Source organism: Rattus rattus, chromosome 5 (genome assembly GCF_011064425.1).
Source record: "Rattus rattus isolate New Zealand chromosome 5, Rrattus_CSIRO_v1, whole genome shotgun sequence".
In the NCBI taxonomy this organism is placed as follows: Eukaryota; Metazoa; Chordata; class Mammalia; order Rodentia; family Muridae; genus Rattus; species Rattus rattus.
Window position 1 is genome coordinate 55,300,539 of NC_046158.1, and position 18,335 is coordinate 55,318,873.

General features: G+C 41.0%; 1 pseudogene; it reads left to right on the plus strand.

Annotated features, from left to right (window-relative positions):
- The first annotated feature begins 2,593 nt into the window (after positions 1-2,593).
- Positions 2,594-18,335, plus strand: part of LOC116900842 — a 69,589-nt pseudogene continuing 53,847 nt past the window's right edge.

Genomic DNA, 18,335 nt, shown 5'->3' on the forward strand with positions numbered 1-18,335 from the left:
CCAGCTCCTTCTGCAGTCTTGCAGACCCTCCAAAGATCAACACAAAACCAAACCTCCACTTCCTGACATCTTACTGTGGAACTTCCCATAAAAATGGTGGACGAACATGCAAGACTGCTAGAACCAAAAACACAGCATCAACTGCTTCAAACTGTTCATGCCCTTCCAACAGGTTCCCCCTCAGACAATCTGTGTCCCTTGCTCTGTCTTGCTGTCCTCATGTTCCTTTCCTTCTTTGGCTCTGCTTTCTCAGGGCCCCAACATCTAAAACCCAGGTATAGGCTTAGATTTTTTCAAAACCTACTTTTAATAAGGGTTCACAAAAGCTTTGATCCCCCTTCTAGCCCACTGTCCACCAGTAAGGGGCAAAGATGTAAATAGGACAATGGACTGTGGACTTGTTTAGAAGTAATTCACTGGGGCAATTCCAATCTGCATTGGTCAGGATACCAGAAGTCCAGTTCAGTAGTGTCAGAATACCAAACGTGCTGTGGCACAATCCAGCAGAAACATCCAGGCCTCTGAAAAAATGGCACCAGTCAGCGGAAGAGCCCAGAATCAGCCAGTTATCCAGAGAAGTTCTCTGCCATGCCTCTCTCTCAGTGAAGTCAAGATCACTGAATTTGTGAGACCAATGAAGCATTGCAAAGCTAGCTATGCAGGCCACATCACTGTCCCTGGAGTCCTATTTATATTCTCTCCAAACATCAGGTATCCTTCCATCTTGCCTCAGCAAAACACCACATGAGTCTGCATCACATGACACAACCAGAAACTCCTCCTTCACCCAGGAAGTAGCCTAATCTCTCCACAGCTAACATTTCTTTCTCTGTGTCTCAGACATCTTTAGTCCCGATCTCTCCTTTATTTTGGATATCGTAATGGCTTATAAAAACACATCTTCACTAAAGGTATTGCCATTTACTAAATGTAAATGCTCTCCCACTTCTAAAACAGGCACAAATTTCAATCTGATTTTGATTACAACAAACTTCATTCAAAAGGAAGCTGGCTTAGCAGCTAAGCACACTAAGCACACTAAGCACACTGGATGGTCTTCCAGGGGAACAGGCTCTGAACCCCAGCACCCTCAGGACGGTTCTCAGCCATCCAACCACAACTCCAGTTCCAGCATATAAAATACCCTCTTCTGGCCTCCATGGGGACTGGGAATACACACAGTGTATATACAGTCCCATAGTCACATCATTCCAATAACTTACATTCTGGGTCAAGTCCAAGGTTTCTTTCATAAGCCATGACTCTTTTGATAAAACCTTACTAGCTGTCGATCACATCTTCCTGTATGAGGCCGTGTTTCTGATTAAACTCAACGTCTTTTGATGTATTGAAGAGCCTAAGGAAACTATTCCTTAGGTCCACTAACCCATGAATCCTGGGTGAGTTAGAATTTATTATTTGATCTAAACTAAAGGACTGGTGGGAAATATTTTTAGATGCTCCTTGTTTTTGGTGACAAATTTTACCTTCACTCTATAAATAGGACCATTCCGTGTGTATATAACTGACAGCTTCCTTCAGGATGTTTAAACAGGGCTGAGGAGTCCAGCTCTGCTAGGATCATCTAATATCATTGAAGTAAAGCATGGGGCATTCACTACTGAAGCTAAGCTATTTGCACAATGCATTTTGTAGACAGAGTCGTCCTGATGAGATCGAGAGGCATTTGAATTAACTTCTGCAGGTAGGTGGGCTGCTAGCCCTTTCTCCTGAGTAGATTTGACAGCTACTGTGTGGGTCTGAAGAGACAGCCATTCTATAACTTCCCCAGAGGATCAGCAATGGAACTGGGACAATCTGGGCCTCTACAATAAGAAGGAAAAACAGTGCTAGTCTGCTGATTGTCAAAGAACAAAAGGTAGGAGGCAGTTGAAGCAGGAAAACAGTTTCTACAGATTAGTGTTGCCAGATTTGACAAATAAAACTACAGGACATCCAGTTATGTTTCCATTTCAGAGAATTAGAACATTTTATATAAGTGTGTCTAATGCAATCTTTGGAACATGGTAGCACTAAATAGTATTCATTTTAATTTAATTTGCATCTTTCAATGAATCCATCAACTTTAGTGGCACCTGGGGGATTTACCCCCAAACTAGATTTAGTCAGACTAACAGAAAAACATTTAGAGAGGGCTCTCTGCTCTCTGCTCTTCCCTGTTTCAGAGACAGCCACATCTTCTGGTGCAGAAGTAATTCACTGGGGCGATTCTAATCATCATCCTTGTCTTGTAGACAGGATGGTGAAGGTCAGGGTATATGGACTTATTTGGTAAATGGTTTGGGGTAAATGGGCTGCCTTTTATTTAAAAAAAATTTATTTATTTATTATATATAAGTACACTGTCGCTGTCTTCAGACACACCAGAAGAGGGCATCAGATCCCATTACAGATGGTTGTGAGCTACCATGTGGTTGCTGGGATTTGAAGTCAGGACCTCTAGAAGAGCAGCCAGTGCTCTTAACCACTGAGCCATCTCTCCAGCCCCAGGGCTGCCTTCTACTCTACATCTGGCAAAAGTAAGATTGTTACCATCAACGACCCCTTCATTGACCTCAACTACATAGCCTACATGTTTTAGTGTGACTCTATCCATGGCAAATTCAATGGCAGAGTCAAGGCTGAGAATGGGAAGCATCTCTTCAACCTCCAATAGGAAGCCCATCACCGTCTTCCAGAAGCGAGATCCCGCTAACATCAAATGGAGTGATGCTGGTGCTGAGTATGCCTTGAAGTCTACTGGTCTCTTCACCACCATGGAGAAGGCCAGGGGCCACATGAATGGTGTGGCCAAAAGGGTCATCAGCTGATGCCCCCATGTTTGTGATGGGTGTGAAATATGAGAAATATGGTCACTCGCTCAAGATTGTTAGCAATCCTGCACCACCAACTGCTTAGCCCTCCTGGCCAAGTCATTTATTACAACTTTGGCATCATGGAAGGGCTCCTGACCACGGTCCATGCCATCACTGCCATTCAGAAGACTGTGGATGGCCTCTCTGGAAAGCTATGGCATGATGGCCGTGGGGCAGCCCAGAACACCATTCCTGCATCCACTGGTGCTGCCAAGGCTGTAGGCAAAGTTACCCCAGAGCCGAACGAGAAGCTCACTGGCATGGCCTTCTGTGTTCCTACCCCCATTGTATCCGTTGTGGATCTGACATGCCGCCTGAAGAAACCTGCCAAGTGTGATGACATCAAGAAGGTGGTGAAGCAGGCATCTGAGGGCCCACTAAAGGGCATCCTGGGCTACACTGAGGACCAGGTTGTCTCCTGCGACTTCAACAGCAACTCCCACTCTTCCACCTTTGATGTTGGGGCTGGCATTGCTCTCAATGACAACTTTGTACATCTCATTTCCTGGTGTGATAGCAACAGGGTGTTGGACCTCATGGCCTACATGGCCTCTGAGGAGTAAGAAACCCTGGGTCACTCACCCCAGGAAGGACACTGAGAGCAAGAGGGAGGCCATCAGTTGTTCAGTAGTCCCCATCCCTGAGCATCTCCCTCACAATTCCATCCCAGATCCCCATAATAACAGGAGGGGCCTAGGGAGCCCTCCCTACTCTCTTAAATACCATCAATAAAGTTCACTGCACCTCCCAAAAATATTTAGAGAAGATCCTTTCCATCTGATTAGAAGCCAAATAGTATGAGAATAATTTTGGCATCTCACTCTTTGTTTACCAACAGCATGGTGACAGGGGTCATATCCTGGTGCCTTTTCTATAGCAGTGTGCTCTTTACCAATAATTTGGACATGGAGGGTGGGACAGACAGCTCATATCTTTTTGTGTTGTTACATCATCAAGGTGACCTGGTTCTCTAATAACTATATTGTTCCTGGCCTCCAGGACTATATTTGCATTGTATATATGCATCCAGGCAATAGTTTGATTGAAAGATTAATATAGGTGCCAGAGCCTAGAGGAGAAAACCACTCACAGTTAGACTAGAGAGAAAATTAGTCTTGGAGAAACATGCTAACTTGAGTATTAGGGAACAGGTTCATTCTCATCCAGACTTCTCTTTCCCCTGTCACTTCCCCCTTCCCATCTCTCATGGGGTAGGCCGCTTTGCTCTGTCATGGTATCTCCATTACGATCAACCATAACCCCTGAAATGAAGTTAAAGTAAATCTTACTCCCTTAAGAGTTTGTCTCATGTATTTTGTTACAATGGAAACCTGACTCATATAAAGGGCACACACCATTATATTGGAAAGAAAGAATGAAGGAATATTTGGTTAGAAATAGCCAGGTAGAATGGTATACATTTAATTTTAGCACACAGGAGGTAGAGGCAGGCAGATCTCTGAGTTCAAGGCCAGCCTGGTCAACAGAATTCCAAAACAGCCAGAACTACAGAGAAACCCTGTTCCTCCACCCCCCAAAACCAAAACAAACAAAAGAAAGAAAGCAAACCCAGAAAGATATCTTTATTATGGCTGTTTTTTAAAAGACTAATCATTCATTAATTTTTAAATAAATGCACTTTCAGGCTTATAGAAAAGGTATAAGGAAGGCACAGCAAATCTTTGCACAGCCCTAGCCAAGGATTTTCAAATTTAGCATTTGTTTTATAATTCTCCCTCAGAACCCCCTTTTCTATCTCCCTTCTGGCCTCACTCCCATTGCAACCATTTTAGAGGAAAATCTAAAAATGAAATCTGTTTACGCTTACGCATTTTGAAATGTATTTTCTAAAACAAAGATTGTCTCTTAACCAAATAACAGTACAATTAACAAAACCATGAAATCAGCATTGGCAGAAAAACCGACACTCAACAGACCTTTTGATGATTCCACCGATTTTCCCAATAATGCTGTTTGTCACAAAAGGGAAATTTGGACCACAGATTCTATTTGGTGCTCTATTGTGTTGGACTCCTTCAACCCCAGTCTCTCAGCTTAGCATTGCCTTTTGCCTCTCACAATGTGGCAACACCAAAGAATATCATCAAACTAAAATGCCTTCTAGTTCAGAATGCCCTTAGTCATGATTATGTCTAGATTATGTGCATTTTTGTAAAGAATATCACGTGGTGATGTGTTTTTCCTTAGTAATGGGGTTCTCAACCTTCCTAATGCCAAGACCCTTTAATAGAGTTTCTCATGTGGTGACCCTCAACCATCAAATTGTTTTTTGTTGCTAATTAATAACTATAATTTTGCTACTGTTATGACTCATAATGGAAATACCTGATGCCCAAGGCATATGATATAGGACTTCCTTCAAAGTGGTCGAGACCCGCAGGTTCAGAACCATTGTAAAATTATTAGGGTTTAAATATAAAGTGTCTCCCACAGGCACATGTATTTGAACACTTGGTGTTCAGGTTCGACACTGTTTGGTTATGGAAACTGTAGGTGATAGAAGCTTCTGGAACATGATATCACTGGGGGCATAATTTAAGCTTTGAAATTTTGCTCAATTCCCTGTTCACCCATACCCCCTCCCAACTCTGATCTGAATCACCTGTGGACCTGTTAACTAAAATAAATCCTTTTTTATTGGGTTGTAAATATTAATAGAGAATGGCTTGGGATTTATAATTGATCAAATCATAGAATAGAAAATGGAATTGGAGAGTCGATGCTTCTTCATTTCAAAACTTGCTACCAAGTGACTACAATCAGTACTCTGTGGCATCAGCAAACAGATGTGGGGATGGGGGCGAGGTAGGAACTCAATAGAATTGCTAGCCCAGATAACCAAGACCTCTTCATGAGAGTATCAGGGGCATTAAAGGTAGACTCTTCAGTTGCCAGTGTTGGATTTACTGGGGAACCACATATCCAAACTGAACCCTAATCCTTTCCTCACACCATGTACAAAAAACAACTTAAAATGCATCCAGGAGCTAACTATAAAACTCTTAGAGGAAACCGAGGGCAAATTCCATGACCTTGAACTTGGCAAATGGTCTTGGCTATGACACCAGATGTACAAGCAAGGAAAGAAAAATAATAAGACTTCATTAAAACTAGAAACTTATACTTCAAAGGCTTTGTTGAGAAGGTGACTGATAAGATGATCTATAATATGGAAGAAAATTTTTGCAATTCACATACCTGCTGGGAGACTTGCATGGAAAATATGCAAAGAACATTTATAATGCTATAAAGAAAACTTCTTCTTTTTAAGGAGTCTAAGGAAGATGTACAAGAGGCTGGTAAACACTTGAAAATGTGCAAAACAACATTAATCATCAAAGAAATGCAAATCAAACCCAGAATGAGGTATCAATTCACATCTACTCAAAATCAGAGTCTGAAGCCAGATAAGTACTGTCAAAGACAAGATTGAGCAATCTTCCCCTCTGATACTGCTCCTCACCATGGAAAACTCTGCAGCTACCTTAGAAGACTCTAGCATCGGCTGGAGTGATGGCTCAGCAGTTAAGAGCGCTAACTGCTCCTCCAAAGGTCCTGAGTTCAATTCCCAGCAACCACATGGTGGCTCACAACCATCCGTAGCGGGATCTGATGCCCTCTTCTGGTGTGTCTGAGCACAGCAACTACTCACATACATTAAATAATAAATAAATCTTTTAAAAAAAGAGAGAGAGAAGGCTCTAGCATTCCCTCAAACACTTGAACATAGAGCTACAACAACATAGTAATTCTCTTTGACATAGTAATTCTCTTTGTATATAGCCCCTCAAAAGATTGAAAGCAAGAATTCATATTTAGATGCGTATATAGCAGTATGGACCACAGTAACCATAATACAGAAAACAACCAAGTGCCCATCAGTTGCTAATGGGCAGGCAGAGAATGCACACACCCCACAGAAGTAATGAGCTGCATATACACAGGACCCAGCTAAATCTTGAACACGTGACGTTTTGAGACAGAACCAGTTACAAAGACAGTTACAACATTATTCTACTCAAATGAAATATTGAAATTAGAAAACCTGTTGAAATGGAAAATAGATTAGTGGTGGTCTAGGGCTGGAAAACAGATTCAGGAATGGGAGGGAGAACAGCCAACATCCTAGGGTTGTTTTCTCTCATGATAACCTTGACCTAAATCTGACCATTATGACCAAGTATGAGTGTGCTATAAACCATTGTATTGTACATGTGTACACTTAAAATGAGAGCATTGCGTGGTATGTGGCAATATCTCAAAAAAAACCCCTCCAGCATTTAAAAATCATTTTTTTTAAAAAAAACTTAAGTGTTAAGCAGAAAACACAATTAAATATCTAAAAAGCAATGTTATACTTGTTTCATTAATCATTAAGTTTAATATCAACAGCAATTTCATTACCCTGGAGAGAAATGAATAAGCCAGTCTCATTTTAAGATGATTCCCCAGGAAGCACAATAATCCTTTAGAAATCAGAGCTAACCATAAATTAAATAATTTCAAAACAAAACCATAAAAAAGCATTTGTATTCTGTGCACCACCAAAATGCTGCATTTAATGTGGCATGCGGGCACATTTAATCAAGTTTGATATAATATATAGCAGACTTTCTAAAGTGAATTTTGGGGCCCAAGTCTTCCATTGTCTCTGTTATCCTGCCTTGCCCACAAGCATGTGCCCAGCCCCTTCAGCCCCATCGGTGAGGCTCACAGACACTGTAGCTGCAATCACAGAGTCACTGCACTAAGCCCTTAGCACACATGCTGTGGTTGTTTAGTTTGGGGTTTTTGTGGGACTCCTAACAGTTGGGAGTCAGGGGAGGCTCTCTGACTCTTTTGCCTGCTCCTGGGGCTCTTTTTCTTCACCTGGGTTGTCTCATCCAGACTTGATATGAGGGTTTGGGTCTCATCTTACTGCTTCTTGTAATGGTGTATTCAGTTGATATCTCTGGGAGGCCTGCTCTTTTCTGAAGGGAAATAGAGGAACACTAGATCTGGGGGAGAGAGTAGGTTGTGGAAGTGAGGGCTGAGAGGAGTAGAGGAAGGAGAGGCTGGAGTCAGAATGTACTGCATGAGAGAAGAATAGTGAAAAAAAAAATAAACATCAATGACTTTGGCGTACCTGTCTCAACTCACATCTTGGTTCTCAGGGAATCCAGGTTCCAGTTTTTACCTCCACGTTCTAGCAGTAATTATTTGAAACCAGTCACACAATGGGGTCTGTGCCTTCAAGAAAGAATAAGGACGATATTATTTGATAAAAACCACTGAGAAATTAGCTCATTTTTATGCAAATGTTCTTATTAAGAGAAAATGTCTTTGTGTCAAGAAAGAAGAATTAAGTGGCTAATCTGTGGATGGCTGAGAAATTGGATCTGGTATGGGAAATTATTCTTCCATTTGGTTATTTTAGTAGTTCTAATTTAGCCAGTTATAAAGATGCCACACAAGGCAAAACTTTGGATACAGCAAGTCCTGTGTTTGGATGGCCCATCCCTCATAAGTTGTATGATTTTGAGCAACTCTAAGTCTAAACCTCAGTTCTAAAAGTTGCAAACCCACAACACAATAAGTGATATATGAATTATAATATGATCAAATTATATAATAATATATCTGACAATAGCAGGTAATCAAAAAAAATTTTCCTCTGCAACATTCTGGAATTTCAATGTAAAATAGCATTGTCAGCGATGGCATCATTAGCCATTCTACAAATGCTGGTCAGTCCCTGGTAACCAAGCAGATTTGTTCATTTCTCCAAAATACCGGTGATGGGTCACATATATACCCTTTCTACATTTTCTCAGTCTCTGACTCCTTCTAATACCAAATTAAAAAGTTACAACACAGTTCCTTCTGAAAGCTGGGGGGCAATCACTGGAGCCATAGCTGTTCAAGACTTCTATTAATAGAACTGTAGCTCTGATTATTCCTGACTCTGGCATGTAATTGCTCATACAGGTTGCCTTACATTATATTGACATTGTAAAGTCTTTAAGACCTGATAGAATCTAATAAGCCTTACGGTGGGCACCCAATGGCCCCTGGATGAATTGATGAAATGAAGACACGAACAGTGCAAAAAGCAAAACAAACAAACAAAAAACTGAAGGGAGAAAGAAAGGGGAGATCGAGCATATATGTTGCTTTTCTGTTACTGTGATAGATTACCATGAGCAAGGCAATTTACAGATGGAGGAGCTTTATCTGGACTTAGGGTTTTGGAGGGATAAGGATTCCATCACGGTGGGAAGGCATAAGCTTGGGTAGGCATGGTGGTTGGAGCAGGAAACTGAGGCATAGACCACATGCTTTACTGCAAACATGAAGCAGAGAGAGCAAACTGGAAGTAGGAAGAGATTATGTAATCTCAAAGCCCTCCCTGCAACACCCAGTAACAAACTCCTTTCAGCAAGGCCACACCTCCTAAACACACCTCCAGCTGGTTCCTAACGATACCTCCAGCCGGGAATTGTTTAAGTATCTAAACCTATGGGGGTATTTCTCATTTAAACCACCACACCAAGTTATCTTCCTCTTATAATCTCAAGAGAAGGCAATTTGAGTGAGATCACACTTCTATGTTCCAACCATGTAAGTTTGAATGCGCTTGGATAGGGGAAAAAGACTGAATTCACAGTGGTATTTACCTCACTCTGTGCTCTTAACATCGCACCATGATACATGGCAGTGTTTGCTTTGACATTTGAGCTGCTACTGTTGACCACTGTAGCCATTTGCTTGGTCAAGGGCTCTGTGGAAAAAAAATTGTGTTTACTACATTAGTGTTTAATAATAGTCACTGAGTAACATTGCTTAATGAGTCTTCATGTCTTCGTGCTAAACCACTTTTTATGTTTTAAAAGGGGGTGGCGTAAGAGTAAGGCTGTGACAAGGCAAGCTATTGGTTAGAAATTGGTGTGAAATAAAAATCTAAGTGATGAGACTCTATTTAGGGTGGGGATCTTCATAGAGAGACTGTGTGTGGAATAAAGGTGATGCCAAAGAAAGCAAACTTTCATGTTTTTGTAAATTTGCTCGCAGTAACTCTGTCCTGTTGACATATGGGTGGGAATGACCAAATTCGAGATATTGGGACATATAAAAAGTCAGGTGTCATTTTAGCTCCTTAACTTTTAAATAACGTCATTTATTAATTTGGGACACTTTCTCAGATCGTATCACCCACAAAGCAAGAAACGATGGATGTGTATCCCCTATATGATTCAGGTGACTGCTTCCTGTGCTCACGGTGTTACTCTCTGGAGTACTCAGAATGAGACCAATAGGACGCAGGGGTTCTGTGCAGCGCTCACTAGGAGTTGATTGTATGGCTTCCTGCTCTAATAAAGGAGCCGTTCCACTTCGGTGCTGAGGCAGTTACTTTTCTGTTGGTGTCAAAAAAACTCCACAGCCGAAAGCAACCCAAGGAAGAAAGGGTTTTAGTTAACAGGTCCACGGGTGATTCAGATCAGAGGGTGGGGGGAGAGGGGCAATGGGGAGGATGGGTGAACAGGGAATTGAGCAACACTTCAAACTTCAAATCTTGCCCCGAGTGCTGTCTTCTTCCAGAAGCTTCTATCACCTAGAGTTTCCATAGCCTTTCCAAACAGTGCCAAAGCTGGACACTAGTTGTTCAAATACATGTGCCTGTGGAGAACGTTTTATATCCAAACTCTAATAAGTTACAGTGTCAAATATTAACCTTGCCCTTTTCCTAACCAAATCTGCTTACCTACTCAGAGTGACCCAGATCATGTTGCCCTAGTTGCATCCTCGATTTTCTAATTAAAGTCCTGGAATTAACTCCCGACAATCATTAGAGACACACTTAATACCAACTGTGGCAACAATCCTAGAAGGGACTAGTCTTTTGTATTCTCTGATTGCCCTTAAAATCAAAGTTTTGAGAGTAGAGACCTTTAATCCCAAGCACTTGGGAGGCAGATCTCTGTGGATTTGTGGCCAGCCTGGTCTTCACAACAGCTCCAGGATAGCCAGGGCTACATAATGAGACATGTCTCAAAAATAAATAAATAAATAAATAAATAAATAAATAAATAACAACCCCCTAAGTCACAGTAGAATAATAGAAAGTATAGGAAATAAAACCAAACAAAACTCCCAAAGTTCTGTTTCTGAGTCCCTGAACCAGCCAGTACAGGTAAACCTTGAGGATTACTGATGATATAAAGATGTGCACAGAAAATGGATGTGGAAAGACAGACTTGCAAACGGGAGAAAGCAGGAGGAGCTGACTCTAGATATTGTCTGACTTCAAAATTTGAAGTCTTCACAGACATTTTAAGCCAAGTGTTTGCTTGAAATTTTCCACGGGAACTTTCCACTGAAGTCAGTGCTTAGAAGACTGAGAGGAAGAAAGATATGCCAGCCATGCTGGTTACTGGGCATTTCTCCTTCCCCGAGTCCCACACCTCACAGGCAGCTTTCGTACCACAGTCGGCTTTAGCTGTAAACCTGAGCTTCCTCTCATCACCCACCCCATGGTTTGCTTTGCTCTGTCACCTCTTACTGAGTCCTCTAGATTTGATTTTTTTTCCTAGTAAAAAGCAAGAAGGTGAAATTTAATCCCTTTGTTTCTTTTTGTAAATATCAAATGAAGAGAAGAACATCATTCTCCTTTACCCATAGCCCTTCTTCCCCTTCAACTCCCCCTTTCTCTCTTAAATCTCTCACCCCAGAATGCTAACACTGCAGGACTTCATTTGGATATTGATTCATTGAGACTCTCTCTCTCTCTCTCTCTCTCTCTCTCTCTCTCTCTCTCTCTCTCTCTCTCTCTCTCTCTCTCAGATTTGGAGTGGGGTCTACAGGACCAGTATCTTTATTGCCATAGAAACCGTGGGATTAAAAAGTTGCTTCAGAAATTAGAAATTGACTTGGGTGTGATGTGGTTATTTTTCCTCAGTGAATAATTTTCTCATGACTTACAAGTGAGAAAGTTGAGGTTTGCCTAAGGCCAGAATGACACAGCTCTGCCTTTTTGGACCACTTGAACTATGCTTTTTCCCCCTCTGTGCCTCAACTACTGCCTAATATTTTATTTTTGTGTATGTTTCATTTATTACTTTTTTAAAAAAAAGCTGTGACCTCACCATCTCATTTGCAGTTTATCTGATTCAAGTTAAAGACATGAAATCTTGGGAAAAATCTTAAGAAAAAAGAGGAGGAACATGTAGATTAAGTACTATAAAATATTAATTCCCACAAAGGCTCAGGTGGATACCATAGGATTATCTTTCTTAAATATAGAGACCAACGGAAAGAAATGTGGCATCAGCTATTGGGCCAGCTAAGAGCTCTCCTCATACTCAGTTTCTTTTGATTGCATCTTTGTTTACTAACTATACGTCTAAGTGGATAATTTCCGGTACATGCAGTGCAAGGAATAGAGCCCAGAGATTGTGATGATGGAACACTGTCCCCAAGTATGAAGAGTTTGGGATCTCTGCGATGTGCTTTCCTCTCTGCACTCCTACAGTCCACTCTCTTCCACCACACAGTTCTTCTCCAGAGCCATGGACTAATATGCATTACCATGTATTGTGCATATGTGTGCCAGTTTTCTTCGTTTTCTTGTAGACACCAGGTACTATTAATATACCCAATTTCCTACTCCTAACTTATTGAAATAAATTCTCATTTTAATTTGCAGTTATGCAATGAATTTTGAGGTTGAACGTATTTCCTTACAGTGCTAATAACTGCCAACGCTTATTAAATGAATTCTTCAGGATAGCTATCTGCAGAATCCCCTTTTCGGATTGCAGCTTGTATTCTGACACTGTCCTTGTGAGATGGGCCTTCTAATCACTCACGTTATACAGAAGAAACCAAGGTGGGGTGAGATCATAGATCATTGATGTGCTCATAGTCATGGAGCTAAACCTTATCTCTATAGGTTGGAGTTTAGAGTTTGAGTTAAGGGCCCACGTTCTTCAGTCATCTGAGTCTAGCTCTTTCTTTTCGTCTTTCTTTTCCTTCAGCTTCCTTCTGTTTATGTAACAACGCTATGAAACTTTATTACCAAGGACACAGATTGTGCTTCCAGTGCCTTGGATTTGTAGAATGTCAAAGGTCAACGTGTAATAGGACAACTTGGGATGACCATAATTTTAAGAAATTCTCAGGCTTGTAAAATTTTTATGTAATTACCTATTAAGAATTATTTCATATGTTTTTCTCTGAGATGGATACATTTCTTGGCCTTCTTCTTCAGAGTCCCAAAATAGTCGTGTAGATGATGGTGTATCAAACTGTTTAAATGAATATGTAGTAGTTAACACTACTTAAGATATCCTTAAACACTTAGGAAAACAAAACGTAATTTTTACTTTTTCCAAGATGTAGTTGCTGAGAAAAAAGATATTGCATAATTTTAGCTGGCAGGAGATGTTTGTACCAGTCAAGCAAGTTAAAAATTACAGAAAGGTTTCCAAGCAAACGTATCCCTTTGAGATGCTGACTTCCTTTTCCTGTTGACATAATAAAGGTCACTGGCTGCAATTAATGTGGTCTGCTTCAGTTTATAAAACAAACCCCATACACCTCAATATACCTCTGACCCTGTCTTTATTCATTACCTGAAAAATGTTTTATATTTGAAGAATTTTTACTGAATGTATTTAAAAGAATTAAAAAAAATTCTTGCTCCATTTTAGTAGCAGAAGCCACCTATAATTCACAACACAGACAGACACAGACACAGACACAGACATAGACACAGACACAGACACACACACACACACACACACAGACACACAGACACACCCTTTAGAGGGAAATGTACATTTTCTGTTTACATTTTATCTTTAGATCTCTCTTCCTCTCACCTTCCCTCCCTCCCTCCTTCTCTCCCTCTGCTTTATTCCTTTGGTGCAAGGTGTACTTGAACTTGGAGGTCCCTTTTAGTTGGCTAGGATGGCAGTAGCCAGCCAGGCCTAGCAATCTCCCATGGCACTGGGGCTACAGCGACATTAGGGACCATGCCTGGCTTGTTATATGGGAGCTGGAATCTGAAGTCAGGCCCTCATGGCTGCACTGTGAGCACTTGTCACCACTGTACCTTCTCTCCTGCCCTCAAAGCTGCGTGGGCTATGGCTCGTTGGTTTGCTTTCTGGGCTCTTACCCCAGTCTGACATCTCCATTTCTAATGCCACGTTCTCAGACCAGTGATGGGTTTGGAGAAGTGGGATGAGGGCTTCCAGAAACTCCCATTTTGGCTAGTCCTCTGTCAGATGCTTGCTTTGGCTAACAAGCTATTTGGTTGCCTTTTTTTTTTTTAAATGACAATGACATTGCCGTGGATCACGTACTCTCTATTCATCCCTACCACCCCTAGTTTAGACTCCCGCCGGTTTTTTAAATTTACGTTAGCTGCCTGTCCTACTTTACTTTCCATTTCTGTGATAAATACCTCAATCAAAGGTGGTCTGGGGAGGAAAGGGTTTCTTTAAGGTTATAACTCTCAGGGAAGTCAGGACAGGAACTCAAAATAAGAACCGAGTCAGGAACTGAAGCAGAGATCATGGAAAAATGTTGCTCACTGGTTTTCTTAGCTGGCTTTTTCATAGAACTCAGGACCCCCTGCTCAGGGCTGGCACTGCTTACAGTGAGCTGGGCCTGCCCACATCACCATCGATCAAGAAAATGACCCTCAAAATTGTTCATTGGCCAGTTGGCTGGAGGAGGCATTTTCTCAGTTGAAGTTCCTTCTTCTGAGATGTTCCTAGCTTGGGGTAAGTTGATCAAAACCTTCCCCGAACACTCCCTAATCTTGACATACATTTCTGTAGCTCAAAGTAAAGCAGAGAGAGAGAAAAAAATTATGCTCCTGCTTCTTCTCTAGACTTGAGGTATTTAACCCATGTTTTCCTGGCCGGTAGCACTGTTTGGAGGAGGAATTGAACTTATACAGCTGAGGCCTTGGTGGAGGAAGCATGGGCTTTGAGATTCATAGCCACTTCCAGTTCATTTTCTTGGCTTCCAGTGGGATGAAATGTTACCAGCCACCTTCCTGCTCTGCCGCCCACTGCCTTGGTTTCTCCCTATCATGAAACCTCCAAATACACACATTCCCTTTCTATGAAAATGTAAGTCCAGACAAACGCTTCTGTACGTTGTTTTGGTCATATTTTTTCACAGCACTGAAAAGTAACTGATACAGTGGGTTTCTGAGGCCTTTCATGGCTTTATTTCAGGGAATTAGGGAAAGGGGCTTTTAGTGGTTTTGTTTCTTGTTCTTTCACCCTAAAGCTAGCCCACAGGCTATGTTCCTCACCACGGTCTACTTCCTTTCATGCTCAGACTCTCATTTCCCTTCATGTGAACAGGGTTTGTGCTCAAGTGGCAAACGTGCTTCCTCACAAAAGCACAGACTTGCATGCATGTGCATGTGCACACCAGACATATGAATGCACACAGACCTGCATGCATGTGCATACGTGTGTACGCACATTTATTTTGAAAAAAAAAAACAAACAATAAAACACCTTTGGGAATTTCTTTTCTCTAGGGAAAAAAACAGTTGATTGAAAAGAAATTTATTGGTAGAAGTTGTAATTTTTCATATTCAGGAAAAGGGAAAATATTGGTTAAGCGGGGGTCAAAGATAACTCCACAATTAACGCAGGGGTCCTCAGCCTGCCTAATGCTGTGACCCTTTAATACAGTTCCTCATGGTGTGGTGATACCCCAACCGTGAAATTAATTTATTGCTGCTTCATAACTGTAATTTTGCTGCCATTATGAATCACAATGTACACATCTGTCTTTTCCGATGGTCTTGGCAACCCCTATAAAGAAAGGGTTGCTTGAGAGGTCGAGACCCACAGGTTGAGAATCAGTGAGTTAATTGTTGTGTAATCATTACAGCCAGAATTTTGCTCCAGCATCTATATAAGAAGTGGAGTGTAACTGCAGCTCTGAGGAATGAGACATGTCACCCTATTCTGGCCTCCAAAAGCACACAGGTGCCCCTCTGCCGTACACGCACACACACACATACACACACACACACACACACACACACACACACACACACACGCACACATGCACACATGCACACATGCACACACACACGTGTGTATATACTCATATTACAAAGTGTAATTAACATACATAAATTACTGCCTCTTTAAAACACACGCCAAATATCTTTAATTTATTTTTGAATAATTTTCAATATAAAGTTATTGCTATAAGGAATATAGCTTATCTCTAGTGCTTATCTCCAGTCTGATTGTAACTGGTAATACGATGCAGTTTCATTTTCTTTCTGCATTATCCACTTCCCCATGATTGGACGTTAGTATTAAAACAACAACAACAACAACAACAACAACAACAACAAAACAGTCCACCACTTGCTACAAAATGGATGAACTTAGGGGACATTATGCTAAACAAGACAATCCAGACTCAAAAAGTGAGTGCTGTGTGACTACATTCTTATATGGCCTATGAAATAGATGAGCTTACTATGTAATTATATATATATATTTATAAAGGGTAGAATGATGGGTGCTTGGGGCTGGGAAGATAGGAAAGGACATTGGTCAAAGAATATAACACTTTAATTATAAGATGAATATATTCTGGGGTCTAATATATAATACGAGTATAGTAATATTATTAAGAAGAATGTACTGCGTGCTTGCCATTTGCTAGGGTAGCATACCTTAAATGCTTTCTTAACATAGAAAGCGATAACGAGGTAAGACATAAACATGTTAATTAGACTGAAAGTGTTAATGACTTCGAGTGCAAATGTACATAGGCATTACATTGTTGCTTTAAATGTATGTATATTTTACTTGCTAGTTTTACTTGAGGGAAGCTGGAGGGAACCAACCAACTTATTGTATGAGATGAATACAAACATCAGGTGAAACAGTGTAGTTTTGGTATGTCTGTGAATGATACCCACTAGAAATTGGTAACAACTAAAATAAGCCTTGAGCTGGGGGTTGATAGAAAGCCCTAGCGTCCAAGGATCATGCTAGTCTGGAGGTGGCTTTGTTATTGACATTCCTCCCTGTCAGCTGTCATTAATTCTGAACATTTCCTCCCTTTGAAAATGATATCTTTAACCAGCAGGAAAGCACAAAGCAAAGGAAGAAAAATACACAAGACACGTGGCAGAAAGCATTCTTGGAAACTGATACCCTTCGCTGGCATCCTGTGAGATTTGAAGCAAATGTCTTAATTGAATGAAAATCAATTAGACACCCATTAAGGAGCTGTTCCAGACTGTTGTTTTGTTCAGCAACAGTAGTTGCCGATTTTTCTTGACCACAGTGGTGACTCTGAAGAGGAATGTAGGATGAAGGGGGTGGGTTTGAAGGCTGTGGTTGAGCTGTAAGACCTGGAGTTGGTATGATTTTATTCAAGTCATGGATACAATAATAGCACTTGTTAGGATGTTGGTGGTCCTCATCAGTAGGGAGGAGAAATCATAGCAGACAACATAGGCCAATTTTCTGAGTAATTGTTTCTAAGCTTCTTTTAAACTATGTATCTTTAGCAAGTTTAATGGCACATGCATAGGTTCAAAACTCTCTAAAATAATCTGAAGGCTTATGTGGTTCATATATGCTTTGTGGACCTAGACATAGCATTTCTTCTAGGCTTTGCATTCAAATTGTATGCCAGCTACCCCAGTGTGCACTTCAGCTCAACAACGAGCCAACCTTGAAGGTGACAGACAGAATCAAGAGGGCATGGTCAGCACTCCCAGGCATAGCCTTGAGATATCACAAGAAACTCTCCAAGTTATGCCACTGTTCCTAATCAAACCCCACACGGAAGGTGTGATTACAGGGGACTAGAGCTATCTTTTTTTTAAAAAAAAATTATTTATTTAATATATATCAGTACACTGTAGCTATCTTCAGACACACCAGAAGAGGACATCAGATTCTATTACAGATGGTTGTGAACCACCATGTGGTTTCTGGGAATTGAACTCAGGACCTCTGGAAAAGCAGTCAGTGCTCTTAAGCACTGAGCCATCTCTCCAGCCCCTAGATTATCTTTTTTCTATATAACTAAGCAGTTTACATAGTGTATTATCATGTGTGCAAGCCTTATTAAATGGATCAGCTAAAACAGCCAGTGACTCAGTGGAGATTTGAGAGTCTAGGCTATAAGGAGGGGCCTATTAGAGCTAAAAGTTTGCGTTTTACAGTTTTAGGAACAAAATAGATCTATAAGTAGCAAAGGGATTTATTTTATCATTCATGCTCTGGCTCTAATAGCCTTCATAATTCATGAGCTCAAACCTCCAGATAGGATACAGAGACTCCGGTTGAGTACCGTTAAAGGTATGAGGGAAATAAACCAGTGTTTATGTTTTATTTCTGTATGTGGACATGGACTCTAGAGAAGCCGTGTGTGTCATCTGGTCCTGAT